This window comes from Protomyctophum bolini (assembly GCF_963924005.1).
Source record: "Protomyctophum bolini genome assembly, chromosome: 8".
Taxonomy (NCBI): Eukaryota; Metazoa; Chordata; class Actinopteri; order Myctophiformes; family Myctophidae; genus Protomyctophum; species Protomyctophum bolini.
This window is the reverse complement of record NC_137869.1, coordinates 27,584,097-27,610,228: the sequence shown is the minus strand read 5'-3', so window position 1 is coordinate 27,610,228 and position 26,132 is coordinate 27,584,097. Positions and strand designations below refer to the sequence as shown.

General features: G+C 43.2%; 1 protein-coding gene across 1 annotated transcript in view; it reads left to right on the top strand.

Moving 5' to 3' along the window:
* The window catches only part of colgalt2b (collagen beta(1-O)galactosyltransferase 2b), a 44,780-nt gene that overhangs the window by 375 nt on the left and 18,273 nt on the right, over window positions 1-26,132 (top strand). The window lies entirely within an intron of this gene.

Genomic DNA, 26,132 nt, shown 5'->3' with positions numbered 1-26,132 from the left:
TTTGTTCCAAGTTACCTAACTTTTGCACAACTTTCGTTATACTTGGCAAGAAATCACACTGCACTGTGCTGCTGTAGCCTACTGTTGTGTAATGTGTGTATGTACAGTAGCAACTTCTACACGTTTTGCTGACGGTTTAAAGTAGGGGGTTGTGTAATGTGTATTGTCTAATTAAAAGCAGCGTGTGTCCACATTAATAATAACACAGAGCGACCTGTTGCTGTTCTTTACGATGTGTAGCTACTTGACTCCGCGTGTCTGCCGGTTCTCCTAATTGCATACTATAGGCGAAGCCGAAGATGAAAGGCTAGTTGAAGTTGAGCAACTTAATCACGGTTCCCTCTCTTTCTGATTCAGCAGAATGCTGCGGAAACGCGGCATTAGAAACAGCGGGGCCCGGGGCTGAAGGACATGTGGAGCAAGGTGGTGTTGGTTTGGTGGGCAGCCAGCCTTGTGTTGTAGTCGGGCTTATATAATAAGGTAGATTATTAAGGTAAAAATGCTGTGCTGCTGTTTAATCAAAGAGCCGTGCAGGGCAGGCGAAGGATGAAAGGACACATTGAATTGGTCTGACAACCCGACAAGGGGCGGGTAACCTCTGGGAAGTCGTGCGTAAAGCTCGCGCGCGCGCGTGTGTGTGTGTGTGTGTGTGTGTGTGTGTGCGTGCGTGTGTGCGAGAGAGAGAGAGAGAGAGAGAGAGAGAGAGAGAGAGAGCGAGAGAGCGTGTGAGTGAATGAGAGTCGTTGCTGTCAGGCAGAAACCTCCATAATTATTTTAACCTCTTTTTTTCCTTCAAACAGTTCAAACAGTTTTGGACATATGAGGTTTCCACCCAAGAGAGACGATTATAGAGAGATAATGTGTGTTTTGAGGAAAGAGTGGGTGAGATAAGGGATAGGGGAGATATTTATTTTAATCTATAGCCAGCCCTGCAGCAAGGAAATCACTAAATCAGGGACGGATAGAGAGTGACTACAGACTAAATATCTAGCTTGCAGACATGTGGAGAATGTCTCTTCACTTTTCACGTGCCTGTACAGTCATGTCGCATACACTACTTTCTGTGATTCTGTCAGTCTTGTCAGACACTGTCTGACAGACATACCCTAACGGCATTCTTTTGTTTCTTCACTCCTTGCTTTGTTGAAAGCCTATATTTTGCTTTCTGTTTCTACAGTTGAGAGACCCCACCAACACGCACGCGCGCGCGCGCACACACACACACACACACACACACACACACACACACACACACACACACACACACACACACACACACACACACACACACACACACAATGCACAAACATGGGAAACTCAATAACAAGTGTTTCAGGGTACAGATTACAGAACTACAGATCACGGGTACAGGAAGCGTATGGCGACTGCCAATCCTCCAATTATCGCAGACACTGAACATAATTTAGCCAATGCCTTAGCTCTATAGGCTTGGGCATTTCTGCAATCTGCAGGCCTCTCACAGCTGATTTATGGACATTACCGAGGCTTCCAAATATGAACACAAGTAGTTTACATTGTAACCAGCTGTATAATAGCATCCTTAAGACGTTGGTACTTAAACGCCTTGTTAAGGATTCAAGGAATGCCTCTTCCAGACTGTGGTCAAAATGTAATGTACATGCCACTTCCAAAATGTTCACTACTGTCCTCATCAACAACAACATCTGGTGTACAGTGTTAGCCTGTGACATCTGAAAAGGCATCATTTTCATTAGTGCCCGCATGAACATGGCAGTTCAGTTGAAACACATGAGTGCTAAATGAGTTTCGGTGACTGGATTGTGGTCATAGTGCAGACAATGAAGAGGAAGCGTACTGTATAGGATAGGGTACCACAGAGAAAGATTGAGTCTGTTGGGCGCCCACTGGCCAAGTGGTCCAGGCACATGCCACATATAGAGCACCGAAGTCTGACGTCACTTTCAGTAGAGGGCGTCAGTCCCCAGGTTCATGTATTTGTTTAGTTGCATTGAAATCCCCATTGAAGCGATTTTAGATCGCCTCATATAACAACTGTGTTTGAAAAATAAACATGTCACCCCGGCCGCTTCACTCATATGGATATGAGAATCAACTGACTGAGAGAAAACGCTAATGTTACTGCTGCTGAATTAGTTAGATTTTCGCTAGAAGCAGACTGTATATCATATCACATATCATATATGAGTGACTGACTGTTGCAAACGATACAGAGACACCTCCCTAACAATAATGCCGAGACAGCTTGTTTATTTTTGGACCACAACGCTTATAGTAGACGATATTAAGATCACCCCATGTTATTCTCCATAGAGAAATTACTTCCGCGAACCAGGGGAATCGTCGGGATGAGCGAGTTACGTCAGGACTTCGGTGCTCTATAGGCTCTGGCCTGAGTGCGTCACGTTCATGACTACCTTTGCTGCATATCTCCCCCCATCTCTCTCCCTCTTTCCTGTCAATCTTCATTTGTATCTATCAATAAAGGCAGAAAAGACAAAAAGTAACCTGCATGTTACACACTATAATGTCCTGATACTATAAGGGAGAAATGGTGACAGTATATAGAAAGAAGTTGGAACATTGCTTAAGGTGTCTAAGAAAAAGTGTATGGCACTTAAAAGGTGGTCTTTTGACACAGGGATCAGATATTTGAAAAACAGCCCCAGGAAACGTTAACACCCCGGATTTTACTATGATGATCCTAGTCAAAAACGTATTTCTCTTTATCTGTTAAATAAAGGGATTTGTTTTACTGTTAAAGTCATTATCATTATCGCACAAAAAATCTACACCCGAAATACCTAATGTCTCATTTTAAATGCCATCCTCCTTACAGCTGGTTTTGTAAGAAAACACCAGTACAAGCGTTGATCCTCGCGAGGCTATTAGCCACGATGAGAACAGAACAAAAAGTCAGAAGGGGAATGCCTTTCAGAGCTCGTCGAGTTTAGTGGAGAAGTTTGAATGCGGAGCAAACAAAGAACAAAACTTCAGAGCCTCACATTGTCCATAGGGAAGCTTCTATAGCTCTAGCTGTGTGCGTGCGAAGTCTGTGTGTGTGTGTGTGTGTGTGTGTGTGTGTGTGTGTGTGTGTGTGTGTGTGTGTGTGTGTGTGTGTGTGTGTGTGTGTGTGTGTGTGTGTGTGTGTGTGTGTGTGTGTGTGTGTGTGTCTGTGTGTGTGTGTGTGTGTGTGTGTGTGTGTGCCTGTGTGTGTGTGTGTACGCACAAGCACATGATGTTCCACACAATAGTTCCGCCCTCAGGCTCCAGGCTTGGGCTGAGCTGCGCTGAGATGTTTTTTCCCCCTCTACACTCACGTTAAACTGAGAGACTGTCAGCAAGCCAGAGAAGACCATATAGAGCAAATCTCCATGTGCAGTCTGTTAGAACAACTAATTTAACACTCTCTCTCTCTCTCTCTCTCTCTCTCTCTCTCTCTCTCTCTATTTTTCTCACATTAACGGATTGTAAACAAGACTTTACCATGCACCAGAAGTGGCTATAATACTCTATCTACAGCTAGCTTTCCATCCTAACCGCAGCAATCGGCTCTGACCTAAATGCAATCAGATTCTTCATTTTACAGTGCCCACAATCTACCATTGTCTCCCTCTCGCTGAGCAGGATGTTAAAAGTGGTCATGTAACTATCGATTCAAAACAGACGTAACACTAGTACTATAGTACAAGTAAATGTAGTACAGGTCAGGAGACAATTACGGGATAATATGAAAGATGACACCAGTGACAAATTGAGCTTCTAATAACTCAATCTCATAATTACAAGTTTGGTTTGCTTTAAGCCATCTATTAAGGTTGAATTTGAAAGTCAAATAAATAAATCTTAATTCGGTAGGAAGACTATTCCAGAGAAAATTGTTTAACCAAACATACTGTCTCCCCTTCTCTCTCCCTCTCCCCACACACAGTATAACACAGCACACATATACACACACACACACACACACACACACACACACACACACACACACACACACACACACACACACACACTCAACGTGCAGTCAGTGGCTCAAAAAGCTCATTTACTCTACTACGATATAAAAGAAAACACCTGCAGACTTTTGTATGCTGAGCGGTCAAAGCTTAGCGTAGCATATGTGTCAAGTTAGACGAATGTCAACCCTTGACTTCAAAATAAGAGTGTTATTCCCGGTCGGTGGAAGATATATATATTTTTTTGTATTATCATAAATATTATTCTCTGATATCGGTATTCGTTATCGGTATCGGCTAACACAGAAATTGTGTTATCGGGATCGGATCAGCAACGAAAAAAGTGTATCGGGACATCCCTAGTTGTTAGATATGGTCTTATGTATGTGCCTGAAATTAGACAGATTGAATTTGATTGTTTTGGCTACATTTTTTACTTCAAATGTCAAGTTTTAAATGTCAAGTTTCGCCACAGCATGTTTGTAGCTGCAGGAAACTTCACTGTATACACACACACACACACACACACACACACACACACACACACACACACACACACACACACACGCTTCTCTGTCCTCTCACACCCACTAAACACAGACACACTCGCTCACTATAGAGCATAGCAGTGGGCGGGTTTTCTGGACCCACTGTAAACTCTCCAATTCATTTTTCCCATAGAGATTTACAAACATATTTATATCAATTATTCTAAGGCTAGAATCAAGCCATCCAGGATCCTGGTGAGTCATGACCATAAAACCTTGGATTCTGTGATTTTTAATAAATACCGTTTGTTTTCCCACGGAATCAAAGGTTTCATGGTCATGACTCACCAGGATCCTGGATGGCTTGATTCTAGGCTTAAAAGAATTGATATAAATATCTTTGTAAATCTCTATGGGAAAAATGAATGGCCGATTTTTCAGTGGGTCCAGAAAGCCCTATGCTCTATATCCGATGCTCAGTCTCTTGACCATAGTCTTAACCCAAGCACCACTGACTGATGCTGATGGAGTGTGTCTGTCTGAGGCAGGTGGCTCTCATGGTCTCTTCCCTGTGTTTACAACCACAGTCACTTCTGTCTCACTGCTAACTCCATCAACCCTTTTGTTTGTTTAAACAGGTGTTATACCTCTATTACAAGACAGTGAGGCTGGGCGTGTCTGTTTGCAACTTTGCGCGCACACACGCACGCACGCACGCACGCACACGCACGCACACACACACACACACACACACACACACACACACACACACACACACACACACACACACACACACAAAGCTTACTCTCTCTTCACCAGAACACAATCATGTAAGAGCCTTTTCCATTAAATCTCTAAAATACACAGCATTGTTTTCATGAAACATTTTGTTGGTTGAACAGTTTGTTCGTAGAACTAAAGTCTGGTATAAGCATCGTCGATATATATATCCGTATACCAATACTCTGCGTTCACACTTACTTGTGATAACAATGTAGATATTTGACTAGGTAGAGTAATGTGATATTGTCCTATACCAAATGTACCCAAATTCAAAAAACACATCATGCCAACATTAAATATACCAGTAAATTGAATCGAGGCATTTCAAGCAAATGTGAACAGGGTTTGGCCTAACAACGAACTAGCCAATTGCAGAGTAGTCGGTCCAGGCTATGGGATCCCACCCTTGCTTTGACGCCTGGTGCAACCTATACGTTGTTCTACCCTTGATGCCGGCGCGCTCGCTGTGTCTCATCAGCTATTGCTATGTGTAGCAACATAACTATTAAAAAAAAATAATGAATCAAAATTTTAAGCTTTTCAGAAACATAGGTCAGGCCCTAGAAGGCGTTCCCAGATTCGGCCTCAGGCATCAATGGGTTAAAGAACAATGGCAGCTTGTTTGGAAACGATCGTCACTATTTCACCTATACAGTCCAACAAAAATTATTTAGGATTTTATACAAGAAATATGCCATGCATTTGCTCAGTCTTACAATTTAATGTAGGCATTTAGCAGTAAAAAATGCATTTCCATTGTGGTCCAGCCGTTATTCTAGCTTTTGACCTCTTCTTGTTTTTTCAGGGTAACAGTGGGATTGTCCTTGCTCACCTTTTAACTCTAGCTTGCCCTCCCACCGGTCCAGGGGCTTTGCTTTGGTGTGTGTGCTTTACGTCTGAGTGAACTTGTGTGAGTGAACGTTTTTTGAATGTGTGTTTTACATTTGTCTCTGGATGTCTAAAATCTGTTTCTGTTTGTGTGACTGTAATGGTTGTGTGAGTTTACTAGCTAGGACATCAAACACAGATATAGTGCCAATAAATACATGAAAGGACATTAAGTACAAGCTAGAATGATGCAACAACACAAACAATCACATTTCTCAGTGACCTGAGAGTCAGATGGGCAGAGGTATGACAGTGTAGTGAGAGGGCGGTGAGGCAGACTCTCACGCTAGTGTTAGAAGAACGAAAGAATGCAGGGAATTACAGAAAGAGGGGCACAGAGGGAGAGAGAGAGAGAGAGAGAGAGAGGGTGGTCGATGGTGTCAGAAATTACCCAGGGGCCTCTGAGCATGTTAGTAAATCCGCATTCCACTGCCACTTTAAACTGTGTGTACCCCTGCTTTTCTGTCTCTCCCCACTTCATTTGTTCCCCTCCACACTGCTGGACTAGATTAAGTCAGACTGCTGTCAATGAAAATAAAAATCAATGCTGGAGCCAGATATTAGACATGCAGTATCTGCTCCATGCTGGAGCCAGGTATTAGACATACAGTATCTGCTCCATACTGTATCTGCCAGGTATTAGACATGCAGTATCTGCTCCATACTTGTGGAAGTATCATTCATCATACATCATCACATTCCGGCCAATCACAATAATTGGCATCCTCACTTTTCTGTCCTCACGTTTTATCCTCAATTCCGTGGTACACACAGACACAGAAAGCTGGCTAGTATAGCTTTCTGTGGCTTTCTGAGCACATTCCGTGCTCAGCCAATCAAATCTTCGCTATGGGGTACACACATTGCTCAGCCAATCAAATCATCGCTATGGTGTAGTAGGCGTACACACAAAAACACAAAGCTGGGCTTAGGAGGGGAAAGTACTCCCCTCAAAAACGTGATGACACTAAAGACAATACATAGGCAACTGGGTACAAAACTCAGTTGACTTGAGAACATAGAAATACATGTATTAGGACAGTAGGACTGTGCTTCTAAAACACAGCAGTCGATAAGATGCGATTGTATTATGGTATCAGTAGTAATAGTTCCCCCAACGGCCAAGCAAAGCAGGTGGTTGTGAACACATACGTAGGGTGCTTATGGGGGTTGACCTTCAATCAGCTTCGCACAGCTGATGGCTGACAGGTGGTCCTGATGAACACTCAGGGGATGCTGTTAGGGGTTAAGTGTAGTCAAAGTGACACTTCAACTATACTGGGTGGTCAACGGGTCGGACCGGTGACCTTCTGATTACCAGATGACCCACTAAGGAGATATACTGCCCTTAATGACCTGCAGTATCTATGCTTTTATATCTGTGGTCAGGACATAGCTTAGCTTGTGAATATTGTAGCTTCTAATCTAGAGTATTGAACTGCAAAGGTGAAGTGTATTTCCTAAAACAGTTAATATAATAAAACAGTACGGTAACATACAGTACTAGTCTGAAACCAATGGCAGTACTGGATACACTTGAAAAGTGTACTGTAGTTAATTTGTTTTCTTATTTTCAATATGTTATGCTTCGGTCTACATGGGGACATTTGTTCTTATATGAGAACAAACTCCCCCTTACAACAGAAGACAAATGTCAGATCCCTTCACGACAGTCCTACAGCCCAAAGAGAATAGATAAGATGTGTTGGGTATGTTATCTATGATGGGTCAAACCGTACCTACTTGATCAAACTGTCTTCATTACACCTTTCAGATGAAGAAGTCCCAGAAACTCTCACTTTCTCTTCCAGTTACCCCGTGGTTGTGTTAAAAAAAGATATTTCCACAAATCCTGCCAGGGAGCATGATATGATGAGAAGATTATGTTTGTTCAGCATCTTTTATCTTTTGCCAGCTGGCTGTCGTCTGTCACACTACCAGTGACTTATTGTTCTTAGCTTATGTGTTTCAAAGGAAACGGAAGAAGGTTGTGTTTATGACGAGCAGAATTAGATTTTCATTCATAATCGAGGCACAGGTCAGCCATGTTCTCTTCATTCAGCTCAGGCGTATTTTCTTTTTCTGCTGCTTGCTTGCCTGCTACTTAGTGCGTATAGCAGTCTATGGTGGAGTACTTTACCAGATGTTGGAGATGGGGGTCATGAGTATTTGGGGGGGTTGTCAGTGAACCAGGGAGAGAATGTCGAAGCTCTGACATCATCGGTTCTGCCCTGTAGAACCGCATTGGTTTTAGAATGTCAGGTTGTTTATTTACAACTTCTGTCATCCCTGCCACTCAGCCCTTTGGCATTCAACACCACAAGATGATGCATGCTTGTTATTTATCGGTTTTTATCTTATTAACCGTGTCAGCAACACCTCCTGTTGATAATTGATTGACATTACTAGATAATAATCGCACATTAAGCCATTGGAAAGGTCAGAGCATTCATCGCTGGCATTTCCCTATTCCTGAAAGAGAGGTGGAGTTACGTACAGTATATAACAATATTTGTCGCCTTGGGGCCTCAGGTATGGTAAGGCTCAATCAACTTAAAAAATGTCAGTGGTTGCCAAGTACATGCTATAGCACATAATGAGAAGTAGAGGTGTTCCCTGCAACATATTATAACACTGCTGTCAGAAGTTAGATGGGTAATTGTATGCTTATCTGTCAGGTGTGCCAAATAAAATAATATCTGGCCCCTTGGGCACTTCCCTCATGAAGTGTGTGGACCCAGTGACATGGCTGGGTGTAAAATAAATTATATCTGTCATCTGTATTTGTTCTGTAAAGTTAGACTAATTTGGAAATCAGTACCCAATGTGTGCACTTACAGCTGAATCAAAGAGATTCCGATTGTCCTCTGTGAATGATGTGCTTTTCGTGTGATCTGAGGCATTGGATGACAGCGCTGGCAATGACACTGTATTTAAATTAGTTAATTTGATTAGCTATGAACTGAATCATTGATCTACTATCAGTCTTGCGCTAGTGAAACCCCCTAGTAAAAACAACTGTGTGCATCATGGGGTGGTTGCGTGCATGGCACTGCATGCATGTTTCTGGCTCATGCCATTTATACAGAAGTGGGGAAGTGGCTTCATATTCTACTCAAGTATAAGTACGATTTCTTGTGTTGAAAACTACTCAAATGAAAGTACAGAAGTACCGCTTTTGAAGACTATTCTGACTCGAGTAATAGTTACTTTGAGTTATATGTATGGTCATTGGTCACCATGAAAAGGCCAATGTAGCATCCTGATTGTTAACCACTAACTACAACATGAATACAATCTACTGCAACAACCCCTCTCCACTTCAGTGATGCCTCACAAGCGAAAAGAGGTTTGAAGCCATCTTAAATGGAATCTCTTCCTGATTGTGCCTTAACAGCATATCTGTAGGCTACTGAGGTAAAGGTACAATTACTGATTTGAGGATGTATGTACTCCTCTGTGTGTGTGTGTGTGTGTGTGTGTGTGTGTGTGTGTGTGTGTGTGTGTGTGTGTGTGTGTGCGTGTGCGTGTGCGTGTGCGTGTGTGTGTGTGTGTGTGTACTGTTTACGTTTATGTCTGCTTGTATGCATTCTGAGATCAAGCATCTGTTTCTTGTGTTCTGCCTCTCTGGCTTGTCCCAGTATCTCCCCTCTGTTTTCCATTCTCTTCCCAATTATTCGTTATTCCCCAGCTATCCAGATAGGCCATGTGTTGAATAACACTGCAATCATCTACGTCATCTACGATCAGTGCATCACCTTAAGACCACCTTTCTACAGCCTGATCCAATCCATCCATGGGAAAGTGATTCAGCAGAGAAACAGATCACAGTTAGATAGAGGGACAGTAGTATACCATACTTTCCAAAAAACCTCCTATCTCCATATTTTAACTTTTTGTGTTTTTCCATAGATGAATGCCCTACTTGATCACACTACAGTGTTATAGTCTGGCAGCCAACAGGCTTCTTTTGTTTGTCGGAAATTTGGTATTCTTTTATTGGCCTAAAATATTGTCTATATACATACATTCATGAATCCACTTGCTGACCGGCTGTCGGTATTGAGCAATTGTTTTTATAGGGGGATATATACCGGGATTCCTTCAAAATAGAAGCTTGATGGGCCGGGAAGACATGGCTGCTTTTACTCTGTAAAGGAAAAAAACAGAGATATTTTTTTGCTTGCTTACCTTGCTCTCGTTTCCATAATATCGCTAAATAATCCATCGTGTTCATATTTTGAGAGGCAGTTGAGAAGTCAGAAATGAAGAGCTTAGTATATCCATCAGATCAAACCCACGGAGAGCGCCCTGGATTAGGAGATACGAGACATTCTTTCTGCAAAACCCCTATAAAGAATTGCTCAATACCATCAGCCGGTCAGCAAGTGGATTCATGAATGTATGTACTGTATATAGACAATATCTTACGCAAAAAAACAACAACTATATACCACATTTCCCACTCCACACCCCTGGCTGCCAGACAAAATCATCATTTTGAAGTGTGGTGCAAAGCGGTGTTTCGAGCTTATAGATCTGTTACTTTTGCTATTTTTGAGGGGCGCTTCCTGTGTCCAGCTTTGAGGGTGTGTGTAAACCATTAAATACCATTGGTAATGATTGGCCAGTTTTGAGTGTTTGTGTAAACACAAACATTGCGTAAACAGAAACATTGAAGACGAAGGTGAGGACTGAGGACGCAAATTCTCATTGGCCGGAATGAGATGATGTACTAGGATACACGGGTGTGATTTTTGCATATTATGGCTCATTTATACTTGGTTGTCACACACCGAAAATGGCAGATCTACAAGCTCACATTGCGTCATGCCGTTGTTTGGGCTTGCTTGGTTTGTACATATAGGCTAGTTTCAGTGTGGGACACCGCCGAGCAACCAAGTATGAATCTGGTGGGATTCTATCCTAAACCACAGATAGTTTCACAGACCTCAAAGCTATCTGTGGTCAACAAGAATATTTTCATACATTGCAACTCAGAATATAATTATGGACTTTGGATTTAAAATGTAATGAAGCTTTCACGAATTATATAGCTAAATGGCTTACATAAAAATTATGTGCCTGGCGGTAAGCTCTAACACGTGACAACATGAAGCACCTTTTTTTGATCATCCAATGGAAAACCAGATGAACCATTAACACCAGATGTGCTGAGTCACCTTTCGATTTAGCACGCTGCTCAAACAGCCCCCCCTGGACAATGACTGGAAATCAGTGGATTTGCACACATGAAGCTCTATTGCGACAATTTACTGAAGCATAACCTTTTCCCAAACTACCATGGCTTTTTGAAAGTTTGTACCAGGGACCGCTAGAAGATAAGATATCTGTTTAAAAAAATACATATTGTGTTGTATTACATTTGCTGGAATGCCCCCAAGGACCCCTGGGGATCCCCGCACCCCACTTTGAGAACCAATGCCTTAGTTAGCCAGGAGGAGCTCTATCTATCCACAAAGCTGACAGTGACTGTGATTCATTTCAGAGGGGAGGAATCTCATCCTAGCTATACTGTTATGCTAAAAGGCATCCATCCCATCCAAGGTCTCCAGAGAGCACTTAGTTCACTCTTTCCGTGTTGTCGTTCCAGGCTTCCAGCACGTCAGCCGTCATCTCTTATATTATACACAACTGTCTAGTAAAGTCCAATATAAAGAAAAGAAGAGTGGATTCATTGTCCAATCTCTTCGTATTTGCACGGTTATGCTCTCTTCCCCCCTGAGTAGAAGTAATTGTTTCTATATAACTGACATTTCCCAGACTAAATTCCTCTTGTCCAGATGACTATGTGTTCCAGGCACACATCTGGGCCCCGAGCCAATGCCTTGGTCACAGCTTTGGCAGGAGAGCAATAATATTGCTGGCCCATGATGAAATAGACTGGCATCTTAGCATGAGGGACTCTCATCTGGAAACCAGCAAGGCAAAGTGAAAGAGAATAAGATTCATGGTGCTTTTTCACTGCGTGGGAACGGCTCGTCTTGACTCGCTTTACTGCATCATCCGGACCACTTCAGTGTAGCACTTCATTACAGCCACATTGAGCTACTGGCGATACATTTGAAGCTACTGCTGCTGTCTCTATTTCACCTGTAGGGTCCAACAGGACCAACAGCAGTTGTTAACAGTTCCTGCTCAAAGCAGGAAACAGGCCATGCTTGGCAGTTGCTAATAAGGATTCATTTCACATTTACAACAGCTAGTTTAAAAGTGTGTTAAACTCGGCGCCTGAAAAGTTTGGGAAGTTATGGGAACGCTTGTAGCCTACTACTAAGAAAGGTACTACTTTTTCCCAACGGAGAACCAAAAAAGAGCAAGTCAAGTTCTCAAGTTGCCAGTACCGTGCAGGTGAAAGGTGCCATTGGAGAATTGGAGGCAGACTTACAAGAAAGTAAGAGAGCAGGGCAGAGAGAAAGAGAAGGACATCATGTTCTTCTCTTTCTTTCTCTCCCTCCTCCCTTACTCTCTTGGACAGGGGAGTTGGGGTCTAGTTGCTTGTCTGGCTGTTAAAGTCTTTAAATATGTGCAACAGACTAGTATAGTATTCATGAGAGAAATGGAAGCTCAAGTTTTGAGTGGAAAGATTATTTTGGCACCATCCGTCCGTCTGTACATCCGTCCGTCTGTGTGTGTCATCATGCTGGCTTTAACCATGGAGACAGTCTACCTCTGTCCATGTTCATGGTCTCTCTTTCCTCTACCTTGTTTTCCCTCTGTCCATGTTCATGGTCTCTCTTTCCTCTACCTTGTTTTCCCTCGCTCCCTCACAACATCACCCTCCTCCCTTCACTTCTGTCATGCACTTCCTCTCTGGTCCTCTCTCCTTCGGTGTCTTGCTCAGAGAATCAAGAGGTTTTATTTGTCACCAGTCACTACTACTACTCATACAGGTACAAGCTGTGAAATTTTAGCAGTAAGGCATAACCAAGCAATGTACGCACTACGCAGATACATGGCTTGGTTTTTTTTTATAGCAATCTATACAGGATTAATTTCAGTTTTAAATGCAATTGTTTTATTTAGTTTTCCTCTTGTTTTTTTTCTTCTAAATCTTTATATATGTCCAATCGATGTCTGTTCTTGTTCATGGCTCTGACAGCCGCCAGAAAAATAAACCCTTCTTGAGATTTGAGCCTCAGGCACTGAGACACCTCAGGCACTGAGACACCTCAGGCACTGAGACACCTCAGGCGCTTGTCGGTCCGCATTATCATAAGCAGCGTGTTACCAACGTTAGGTGTTGCCTGTCTTTTTTTTTTTAAACCTTTCTGCTCTGCTCAAGCATCTATTCACATAAATCTCAAGCAGGGACTGGGGGGAACTAAATTGCCTCTTCTCTCTCTCTCTTTACTCACTTATCACCCTTCATAACCAATTCAGTTTTTGTCTTACTGTCTATATCCAGTTTCTCCTGATTCAATCTTTGCCAATTCCCCCATGTATTCTGCGGTCGCTTGCGTTGGAGGAGAGGGTATAGAGTGGACAAACACATGCCTCTTCCAATTTCACCTGTCAGTGAGAGGACTGAGGAATGTTTCGCCCAGAAAACAATGTTTAGCGCTGTCCCCCATGCAGGTCCCCTCCCAGCTGAACAGAAAACAATGTTCAGGGCTGTCCCCTCCCAGCTGAACAGAAAACAATGTTCAGCACTGTCCCCTCCCAGCTGAACAGAAAACAATGTTCAGGGCTGTCCCCCAGGTCCCCTCCCAGCTGAACAGAAAACAATGTTCAGCACTGTCCCCTCCCAGCTGAACAGAAAACAATGTTCAGGGCTGTCCCCTCCCAGCTGAACAGAAAACAATGTTCAGGGCTGTCCCCTCCCAGCTGAACAGAAAACAATGTTCAGCGCTGTCCTCTCCCAGCTGAACAGAAAACAATGTTCAGCGCTGTCCCCCAGGTCCCCTCCCAGCTGAACAGAAAACAATGTTCAGCGCTGTCCCCTCCCAGCTGAATAGTGTCTGAGCAAATAGGCATAGGGCCTGATTCTTCAACGCGTTTACGCTGATATAATGACGTGAAGCTAGCGGAAAGGCATTTACGTGGATTTCCCACATTAATTTGGAATTCATGGAAATGGCCGTGAACTTGACGCTCACGTAGGTTGGTCGGAAACTCCGTAAAATCCCACGGGACCTCTTTAGGTGGCGGACGAATTTACGGATATATTCAGAAGGCTTTAGTCTTCATGCTGAATCAATAAATAGTTCCCAAATCGCAGATAAAATATGTAGGCATGTGTCCCGACCCTAACATTGTTCAGCACATAAAAAAATGATATATAAAAGCCGAGTGCACTTGCACTTGTAGCCTATGCCTATCCTATGCATGCATTCTAGAGTCAAGTCCCATAAGGAAACTGCCCCTGCAAGCGACACCTTTTTATTTATTTATTAGGATATTTCTATAGCATGCGCGATTGCGCTGCTCACTTGACAGCCTTCTCTAGGCTACTCGCAGTGCGTTGTGAGCTTGTAGATCGGCTCCCGTGGACTCGCGCTGCATGTTAAAAAACAAACTCACAATTATAATAAGAACATAGGCCTACACTTATCTGCATTCTGCACTGTACAAATCCAACGTTGTTTAGTGTGTGTTAGTGTTGTTTAGTGAGTCAGTTCTCTGACCGTCGGTGTGTGTGTGTGTGTGTGTGTGTGTGTGTGTGTGTGTGGGGGGGCGGACAGCAGCATGCGGCCGCTGAACCGAGTCCAATCTGGGTGAAATTTACATTGGAAAATTAATATAACGGCGCGGTGAGCCCGGCAAGGACAGAACACGGCCTGGCCCGACTGTTATATGGTCTATCTATGGCATTCTATGGTTCACAGACTGACAGACATGCCGGTCTGACAGACAGACAGCAGTCACGACGAGGGCTATAAATCCACAGCGTGCAATTTGGCCAGTCAGTTTTAAGCCAGCTCACCTTAATTAATTATAATATGGGCAACGTTGTAGCTGTGTAGGCTATATGCTGTAGGCTACTACATTGATCTCATCATGAGTTTGCCGTGTCCCGCGAATCATTTTAATATGACGACATCATGAAATTAATTTACATCTGATACATCGGATATCTATTTTACTTCTGCAGGCGAGTGTTGTTTCTTTTTTTATAACCCTCAGGTGCATTCATCAGTAGCCTATAAGGGCTTATCATTGCCGAGTTGTAATATAGCATTTGGTCGTGTGGTGAACAGTAGCCTACAAATTAATATCATGTATTGATATTGATCACATGCATGGATGCCACACACAGAATAGTTTAACTCACTGGATAAACTCACTGGATTATAATTTCTTAAATTCTTCAGACAAGAGGATCCCAATTATTCACTTATGAATGTATATGCTTGTACTGTTCTTTATCGCGCAAGCCATGCCCCCCTCCCTCTCTCCCCTCTCTCTCTCTCTCTCTCTCTCTCTCTCTCAAAAGACGACTTTTGCATTGACATATATCCGATATTTTAAATATCGGATAGCCTATATTTTACCTCTGACTGCAAAGGTGTGAGTGCAGCACCCGCCTTGGTCCCGAACTTAATTAAATAAATTATAATGATATTGCTTCAGCAGCGGAGCACGCACCGTTGTGGACATTTTAATAGAGTGCGGGCTATATTCATCGGCTGCAAAGCCTTTTTTCTTTTTTTGACAGACCAAACTGCTGTCTGCTGAGTCATGCTTGAAGCCTTTTATGGTGCGATATGGGGCGTGGATCAATGCAAATGAGGTTGTCGGGTTCTTTTCCGATCACTTTGCACCCACTGCATTCAGTATGACATACACCTGCGATACGCCTGAATCAGGCCCAATGGGCCTGATTCATTAAAAAGAAATACGCCACCGTTACACTGTGGCGGAAACAGATATCGTATTTATCCGTCCGATCAAGCTACGTTGAGATGACGTGTTATTCAGAGAGCGGTGTGTACCACAGGTGCGCTGGCGTATCGCAGGTGTATGTCATACTGAATGCAGTGGGTGCAAAGTGATCGGAAAAGCACCCGACAACCTCATTTGCATTGATCCACGCCCCATATCGCACCATAAAAGGCTTCAAGCATGACTCAGCAGACAGCAGTTTGGTCTGTCAAAAAAAGAAAAAAGGCTTTGCAGCCGCAGGCTTCACAGCCGCGGTCAATGCATGAATATAGCCCGCACTCTATTAATATGTCCACAACGGTGCGTGCTCCGCTGCTGAAACAATATAATTATAATTTATTTAATTAAGTTCGGGACCAAGGCGGGTGCTGCACTCATACCTTTGCACTTTGCAGTCAGAGGTAAAACATAGGCTATCCTATCCGATATTTAAAATATCGGATATATGTCAATGCAAAAGTCGTCTTTTGAGAGAGAGAGAGAGAGAGAGAGAGAGAGAGAGAGAGAGAGAGGGGGGGGGGGGGGGGAGAGGGAGGGGGGCATGGCTTGCGCGATAAAGAACAGTACAAGCATATACATTCATAAGTGAATAATTGGGATCCTCTTGTCTGAAGAATTTAAGAAATTATAATCCAGTGAGTTAAACTATTCTGTGTGTGGCATCCATGCATGTGATCAATATCAATACATGATATTAATTTGTACTGTTCACCACACGACCAAATGCTATATTACAACTCGGCAATGATAAGCCCTTAGGCTACTGATGAATGCACCTGAGGGTTATAAAAAAAGAAAGAACACTCGCCTGCAGAAGTAATATAGATATCCGATGTATCAGATGTAAATTAATTTCATGATGTCGTCATATTAAAATGATTCGCGGGACACGGCAAACTTGATTCATCTCATGATGAGATCAATGTAGTAGCCTACAGCATATAGCCTACACAGATACAACGTTGCCCATATTATAATTAATTAAGGTGAGCTGGCTTAAAACTGACTGGCCAAATTGCACGCGCTGTGGATTTATAGCCCTCGTCGTAACTGCTGTCTGTCTGTCAGACCGGCATGTCTGTCAGTCTGTGAACCATAGAATGCCATAGATAGACGATATAACAGTCGGGCCGGGCCGTGTTCTGTCCTTGCCGGGCTCACCGCGCTGTTATATTAATTTTCCAATGTAAATTTCACCCAGATTGGACTCGGTTCAGCGGCCGCATGCTGCTGTCCGCCCCACACACACACACACACACACACCGACAGTCAGAGAACTGACTCACTAAACAACACTAACACACACTAAACAACGTTGGATTTGTACAGTGCAGAATGCAGATAAGTGTAGGCCTTAGCCCCATATGTGCCCTCTCCCTACGCTCATTCTGTAGCTCCGAGATGAGGTCACAGAATGGGCCCCTCCCACGCGTTTCAGGAACGGCCTTCAACGGCGCAAGCTTCCGCAGGGAACATTTCTTATCCTTACCACACCATTAATCCAAAAAGTGTATGGACAATGCACCTTTACACTAATTCATACATAGGAGCGGCGCAGAAAATCCCGCCGCTCCTATGTATGAAAGCCTTTACGTCCCGTCTTTTGTCAGTCGCTTCCATGTTTATCAAGGAAGTGTGCGTGTGCGCGTGCATGTCGAGTGAACTGAAGTCAGTTGGAAATTTCGACCAGGGGAGGCGCCGGGGAGGCGCTAAAGCTTTTCAACTTCCTTGATAAACATGGAAGCGACTGACAAAAGACGGGACGTAAAGGCTTTCATACATAGGAGCGGCGGGATTTTCTGCGCCGCTCCTATGTATGAATTAGTGTAAAGGTGCATTGTCCATACACTTTTTGGATTAATGGTGTGGTAAGGATAAGAAATGTTCCCTGCGGAAGCTTGCGCCGTTGAAGGCCGTTCCTGAAACGCGTGGGAGGGGCCCATTCTGTGACCTCATCTCGGAGCTACAGAATGAGCGTAGGGAGAGGGCACATATGGGGCTAGTGTAGGCCTATGTTCTTATTATAATTGTGAGTTTGTTTTTTAACATGCAGCGCGAGTCCACTGGAGCCGATCTACAAGCTCACAACGCACTGCGAGTAGCCTAGAGAAGGCTGTCAATTGCAGCGCAATCGCGCATGCTATAGAAATATCCTAATAAATAAATAAAAAGGTGTCGCTTGCAGGGGCAGTTTCCTTATGGGACTTGCCTCGAGAATGCATGCATAGGCATACAAGTGCAAGTGCACTCGGCTTTTATATATCATTTTTTTATGTGCTGAACAATGTTAGGGTCGGGACACATGCCTACATATTTTATCTGCGATTTGGGAACTATTTATTGATTCAGCATGAAGACTAAAGCCTTCTGAATATATCCGTAAATTCGTCCGCCACCTAAAGAGGTCCCGTGGGATTTTACGGAGTTTCCGACCAACCTACGTGAGCGTCAAGTTCACGGCCATTTCCATGAATTCCAAATTAATGTGGGAAATCCACGTAAATGCCTTTCCGCTAGCTTCACGTCATTATATCAGCGTAAACGCGTTGAAGAATCAGGCCCATTGTGTCTATTTTACGTCATTATGTGTACGATGATAAGAGCGCCCCTCACTTCGCACGGATGAGGGGCGTGTATTTATGATGATTTATGATGATTTGATGAATTGAAAATGGAGGACCCTGATGTAAATTGGTCTTTGTGCTTTTTGCAGATTTTGTATTGACATGTACTTTTGTTGAATTGTGCCCATTCTGCAAACTGTGAATAACATTTTCAATCAATGTACAGTGCTGTGGAAAGTCATTTTCCCTTGGGGAAAGTAAAGTCTAAAGTCTATGATCGCCACAAGCGCACCTATCCACTAACACTGCCAAGTGTGTTCGTTGTGGGAGATGAGATGATTCGATTAGATAATTATTTTATTGTCTGTGTAATGTACTGCCAAAACTGTAACTTTTCTCGATTCAAATTTCGAAAATATCAAAGGTAACAGATCTGCCACGTTTTGAGGTTGCAGATCTGCTACTTCTGCTTTATGTGTGATGCTGTACAAGTAGGGTGTTAATTTCCCCCCCAAAAAATAAAAAAGTTAGAATATGCCATATGGACATAGGAGGTTTTTGCCCAACAAGATTTAGTCATGGTGGGTGCATTCTGGCCAACTGACCCTGGGCTTGTTAGCTTCTGTTGACTGTGAGAGGCATGAGGAATGTCAGGAGGTGCCTCCTACATAACCCCTCCTCCTCCCTACCTCTCTCTCTCTCTCCTCCGTCTTCCCTGCATATTCTCTCCATCTCTCTAACCCTCTCCTCTCCTCTGCCTTCTCCCTGAGGCCATCGGGTGGCCTGTAGCCACGTCATCCTCCAGGGACACCATTATACTATATCAGTACACACACACACACACACACACACACACACACACACACACACACACACACACACACACACACACACACACACACACACACACACACACACACATATAGTTTTAGATTGCGTCACTTTGTGCCGCTCTGTGAGCTCGTACATCTGCTATTTGTCTTGAAAACTTTGAAAGTATTGGATTATATTTTCAAATCATTTCTCATCTGGTCTGGGGTCCGCGGCACAAAAACCTTTTCAGATGGGGGGTCCGCAGCCAAATACAATACACATACAATTTGAGGGTCCTTGACCCTCAAATTGGTTTGAGGACCACTGGTCTACGTATGTGGACCTGATCTGATAGATAAACAGACCTAACCTGTAACCGGGCAGGTGCCATGTACTGTAAGTATTGATGCAGATGGAGAGAGACACTGTTATGCCTCATTTACAGGTATATATATTCCATTGTAGGAGAGTGTCCGGCACCAACAATAGGCAGATGCGATGTGTTGTGAGCTTGTACATACTATACAATAAACTCAGGGGACATTGGGTCATACAACAAATCATAAATCTGGCCTTTGTAGCACTATAGCTCTGAATCTGGCAGTTGGTAGCCTGTTATGTGCATGGGTTCTAATTTAATTTGAGATTTTAATCCAGTTTGACATATAATATTAAACCAGTTAAATGCAGTGCTGCAATCCAATTTGGTCACCGAAGGTCAGATTATAGTACAAAAGATGTAAGGATGTTCAGTGGCTCCCACAGGGAGTAGAGTGATGGGTTGCGCATTTGAAGGGTGGCAGTGGCTCAGCAGGTAGAGTTTGATTTAATCCTCGGCTCCTCCTGGCTTCGTGTTGAAGTGTCCTCAACCCTTGCATGGTTTCTGTGAATCCAATGCACATTAAAGCACTTTAGGCGAAAGGTAAATCTCTGTCGGGTGGAAACCTCATATGTTCAAATCAAAACTGTTACTTTTCAGGATTCAAATTCAATTAATTACTGCACCATTTACCATTGACAGATGGAGGGATTACGACAGAAAAATAGAGAGGACAAATTCCGGGGGCCAGTGGTTTGGATAGCATGGAGGAAGACAGGGACAGCGAGGGTGTGATGGAGAAAGGAAGTGAAAGGATGGTGTGCTCTAGCTAGAGGAGGTCTGGGGAGACATGTGCTGTCCAGATGCTAACCGCAAAGACGGTTTGGGGAGGGGGCTCAGCCCTAAACCCTCCAGGCACAATAATAAAGAGCCTGCTGAACTTACTGTAAACTTCAAAAGAGATGCTACAAAACCGAGAGAGCGAGGAAAGCGGTTTTACGGATACTTTATACTTGGTTGCGCGCCTGTGTCGCTCACCCAAAATAGCCGATCTACAAGAACAAGATGCTTCACACTATATGATGCGTTTCGGAACTTGCAGATCAGCAATTTTTTGTTCGCAACCACATATACATTGAGCATATTGGAAAAGGAATGATTGGAAGGGGGTGGAGAGCACAACATGTGCTCTCCACCCTTCAACACTTCAACCACAACTATGTGGTTGAAGTGTTCACCACAGAGAGTCAAAACCTTTTAATGAATTAATGAATACGATTATTTAAAAAAAGAATGGTGAAAATAGCAGACCTACAGTACAAGCTTGTAAGTGTGCTATTTTCACTATTTTTGTATGCCACCACTGTACAACGAGGTATAACACAGGGTTAAGGGGTTAATAAGACTAATCGATGGTCTAGCGACCCCTCCCCCCTCCCGTCCATTGAGTTCAATGGGCAGGTGGCGCCATCTTGGGAGATTTTCAGCTATTACTTTAAATAGTGTGACTATCACTCTTTTGCTTCTAACTTGATTATTGGTTGTAAATATTGGTTTAGATATAGTTTGTGTTAATTTCCCAGCCGTGCGCTGTAGGCATGCTGGTGCAGCAGATGGGTGCTGTGCCTCTAATAGTTTATATAGTTGTTTATAAAGCTGTGGAGGGCTTAGGGCTGGCCTACATCACAGACACCCTGTTGTTTTATGTTCCTTCATCAGCCCTTAGATCCTCTATACTGCCCTGCTTCTCAAACCTTTTCATGTCAACGACCCCCAAGTTAATATGGATTTGGCCACGTACCCCATTTGAAAATAGTCTGTGCCTGCAGGGAAGGATACACGTTTTGTATTGTGCAACGTTTTTCCACATTTGTTTTCACACTGCTCTAACTGCAGGCTTGCTAGATAATAGATACGCATAGCCCTAAATGGAGATCCAGCTTTCTTCAATTAATCTCCTAAATTATGGAGCACCTTACCTGAAGAAATCAAAGAGGCAGGCTGTGTTGAAATATTTAATGTCTCAAAGTTATTATGGTATTTTATAAGATTTTCCATTTAAGTTGCATATACCGATTCATTATGTACTTTACTTACTTTGTACATTATGTGCTTTACTCGTTTACTTTACTTTACTATTTTGGTAATGCAATGCAAATAACTTTTACATTTAATTTTGATCTATATTTAGGTTGTTTTTATATCTTTAACGTAAAAGAATTTGAGCTGCATGTTTTGTACTAAAGTGCTATTATTACTACTACTATTAGTACTACTGCTACAGGCGGACAGGTGGTATCAGCCGAGCACAGCTGTTTGACCTGCTGGGCTCTAGCAGGTACACAGTTCAGCTCAGCTGCATTGCTGACGTACCAGACTCTGATCCTGTCTAGAGGAGAGGAAATTGCAAAGTGAGTGAGTGGAGAGGGATGATGAAGCCGTGTGATATGGGAGAAAGATGTAATGGAGGAGGACAGAGCTTGTGACGGAAGGAAAGCACAAAAATCCATAACCCTGCAATTCTAACATTAACCTTAACCTCAAAGCACAGGGCAGAGGTTGTCCGAAGGTGAACGTGCACCCTCAGGCCACTGTCCTGTTGCGTGCTTTGCCTCGACATGTCAAGGAGGGGGTGTGTGGGTGGGTGGATGGAGGGGGTGTGTGGGTGGGTGGATGGAGGGGGTGTGTGGGTGGGTGGATGGAGGGGGTGTGTGGGTGGATGGATGGGTGGAGGGGGTGTGTGGGTGGGTGGATGGAGGGGGTGTGTGGGTGGGTGGATGGATGGAGGGGGTGTGTGGGTGGGTGGATGGAGGGGGTGTGTGGGTGGATGGATGTAGGGGGTGTGTGGGTGGGTGGGTGGAGGGTGTGTGCTTGGGTGGATGGAGGGGGTGTATGGGTGGGTGGGTGGAGGGTGTGTGTGAGTTTTTGGCATGTCATTATAGGTTAACTTTTTCAAAATGTTTCAAAAATAGATAAATAATAGATCTACAAGGCAAGCTCACAGAGTAAATAACTAAAATTAGTTTTTTACACAACACCATACAACAAAGTATAAAATAATACGTTTTAACCACTTAACCACAACCCCAACATCCAAAATTAGCCGATCTACAAGCTCACAATGTGTCGCAACTGGCGAAGAGATTTGGTGTACTGTATAAAATGTGCTTGGTTGCACTAAGACTGTAGGTTTAAATGTTTAAGCGGTTCAAACTGTTCAAATGAGAACAAGGGCCATGTACTGTAAGGGCGAGCCAGCAGAACGGCAGGGTTTTCTTTTCAAGTTCTCTTTTCATATCTGCCGCTTTCTTTACAGAAGCACAAATTAATCCGCCTGCCACGCATTCGCATTAGGTATTTATAAACACAGAAAGTGCCACACATTCTGGTGTTCAGAAAAGGCCCTTCATGGTTATGAATGATGCTGCTTCGGGGCAACGACACTGGTCTCAGGTTATTGAAGAGAGAGAGAGACACTGGTCTCAGGTTATTGAAGAGAGAGAGAGAGGGCAAGATGGTACACGCCAGAGCAGATGGGACATACACGCTGTCATGACCGCGTCAACCACAAACACTGATGAGATGATGAGGTATCTGAATTCACTATTATGAATTAGCCTAAGACTTAGACTCCCGTAGATATATTTTTAGATTCTGACGTCTGCTCTCTACGAGAGTAATCTAGTAAGAGAGTAATGACACTCCCGTTGACTGTCATTGTAACAATGGAATGCGGAGGTGCTCATTCTATCTCAATGGAATAGTTCCAGCCATAGGAGCAATGTTTGGAACTATCGCCCATAGGCACCCGCTTTGCGGCGAGATCAAAGCGTGTCACCACTCTCTTACTACATTACTCTGCGAGAGTCTAAAGTGATCATTGCTTGCGGACCTATAATCACTCTTAACATGTATATGCAAAATCTAAGGTGTTTACGTGGCTGTCCCACTTCTCAGCTTGGCCTACGTTCTGCTATTGAAACCCGTATATGCGTTGTTTTCAATAAAAAAGGTGTTTTGTTCCACTCTGTCTCGGAATCTGGCATCCATCTTGGATTTCACTCCATTGTAAATGCGCACCAGAACATTGGCCGTTTACATTTACAATGGAGTGAAATCTAAGATGGATGCTCCAGATTGGAGTGGAACAAAACACCTTTTTATTTAAAACAATGCACTTATGGCTTTCAAAAGCAACGTAGGCCAAGCTGAGAAGTGGGGCAGCCACGTAATCACCTTAGTTTTTGCATATGTACATATTAAGAGCGATTATAGGTCCGCGATCACTTTGACTCTCGTAGAGAGCAGATGTCAGAATCGAAAAATACATCTACGGGAGTCTAAATCTTAGGCTAATTATGAATGTGAACTCTAGCTCTTTAGATCAGTGGTTCTCAAGGAGGGGTCCGGGGACCCCCAGGGGTTGTTGTTACTTGAGAGCAATCCAGGTGTTCCCCAGCTACATTATTGATAGACCCTTTAATACAGATCTGTAACTCTTGAGAGTGTACAAATGGAACTAAATGGACTAATGAATTCTAAACTGGGCGGTAGTCCTTGAAATGAAGTGTTGAGAAGCACTGCTTTAAAAACATACTTTCATTCCATTTCTCTTCTTGAGAGTGCAAGGCGTGCTGCTGATGCCAGATGTCGGATGCTTTACTATCCATTCATTGTAGGGTAACATCAATCTTTATTGTCCAGTTTCTCGGACATCCGTGGCAGAAGTGGGCCCTGTAAACAGAGCATACTAATACTCACCACACCAGAGTGCTATATGAGTCTACTGACGGTTTTATACCTTGTCAGGGTTTGTGAGCAGATGTGAAAGCATCATTAGCTTGTTGTGGGGAAATGTGCAAAACAAAGTCATCCTGCTCATCTGTCGGTTTGGCTGGATTTTAATGAGCTCAGTGTGGAATTTAGCTAATGGGTTTTGTCCTTTATGGAGAAGTTCTGGAATACTTTAGTCCATTTGCTTTTGCTAAAATTAACCACCACCACACAATGATGTCTCACGGACTCCTCTACTTGTCTCTCTTGTATCTCTTGTCTATCGCTCCAGTTCAAGTAGCTCTGTGTCACTGTGTGTGTGTCAAATAATTGATTTCACACTACTACTGTTGGTCTATAAAGCTTTGAAAGGTTTAGTTCTGATCTTGTGCGATACCTGGCATGAACCATCTAGAGTCTAGACCTCTCAGGTCATCTGGGAAAGGGAAGCAGCATTTTTTTTTTTTTATGTACCACATGTCTGGAACAAACTCCCAGAAAACTGCAGGTTTACTGCCGCAGTGCCGCTCTTACTGTATTTAACACAAATAAAGACCTTATTGTTTTTGCCGCTGCCTTTAATTTAGTTACTTGTCTTTTTCTTTCTCTTCTGCACTGTAGTTGTATGTGTAGTTGTGTACATCTTTGTACTTCTTTAGTTTCATGCATTCTAATATTGTATAATTGTGTTTCCTTTGCTTGATGCTGTGTGTAAAGCACATTAATTTGCCTTGTTGAAATAAATAAAACGGCCTTTCCTTGTGTCTTTCTGTTTTTCCATTGCTTGACTCAATGTGTCTCCAACACATGCAATACAGTAGGCGGCGGCCTACTGTATAATGGGTGCTGCACAATATAGGTAGACAGTGACACATACCACACATTATTCTGCATTCTTCTTCCTAAAGAGCTTCTCACACATATATAATCCTTAATCACTACTCACAGCTGAGTCCAATCCTTAATCACTACTCACAGCCGAGTCCTTCATTGAGAGATGAGTCTTGAGATGTGTTGCAACACATGTATTTCCACCCTACCAGTGTGGATTTGAAGCGGCAGGAGAAGCATGTACTAGAAACGTGTGTGTCTACTAATTACCGGTAAAGTCAGGTGTTTGGTGTGTTCCCAGCCTGCAATGAAAACCAAAACATAGTGATGAGGAAGATCCTGCTTCCTCCATATTTGCAGGGTCAATCCTGTACTCGGAGAGTCTTCATTTAGCTCTGGATTTCGAAACTGAATTTTTTTGTTCAATTATCACTTTTTTCTCAACTCAAACTCACAGACAGACAGACATTATATGTATACATACATTTTAAGGACCCACTTTTAGGCCAGTGCACCAGAGCAAGCTTTTGCCTTTTTTTAAACCCCACCCATTTTAACCAAATACATACATACATACATACATACATACAAACCCCACCCATTTTAACCAAATACATACATGTCATACATACATACATACGCAATACGCACGCACACACGCATGTCGCACGCACACACACACACACACACACACACACAAACACTCATAAACTTCAAGACCAGATGACATGTTTAAGACACATGCTCAAACATACACTTGAAAGTCACATAAAGCACCACTAACGTTGCTGTAAACAGTTAAACATCA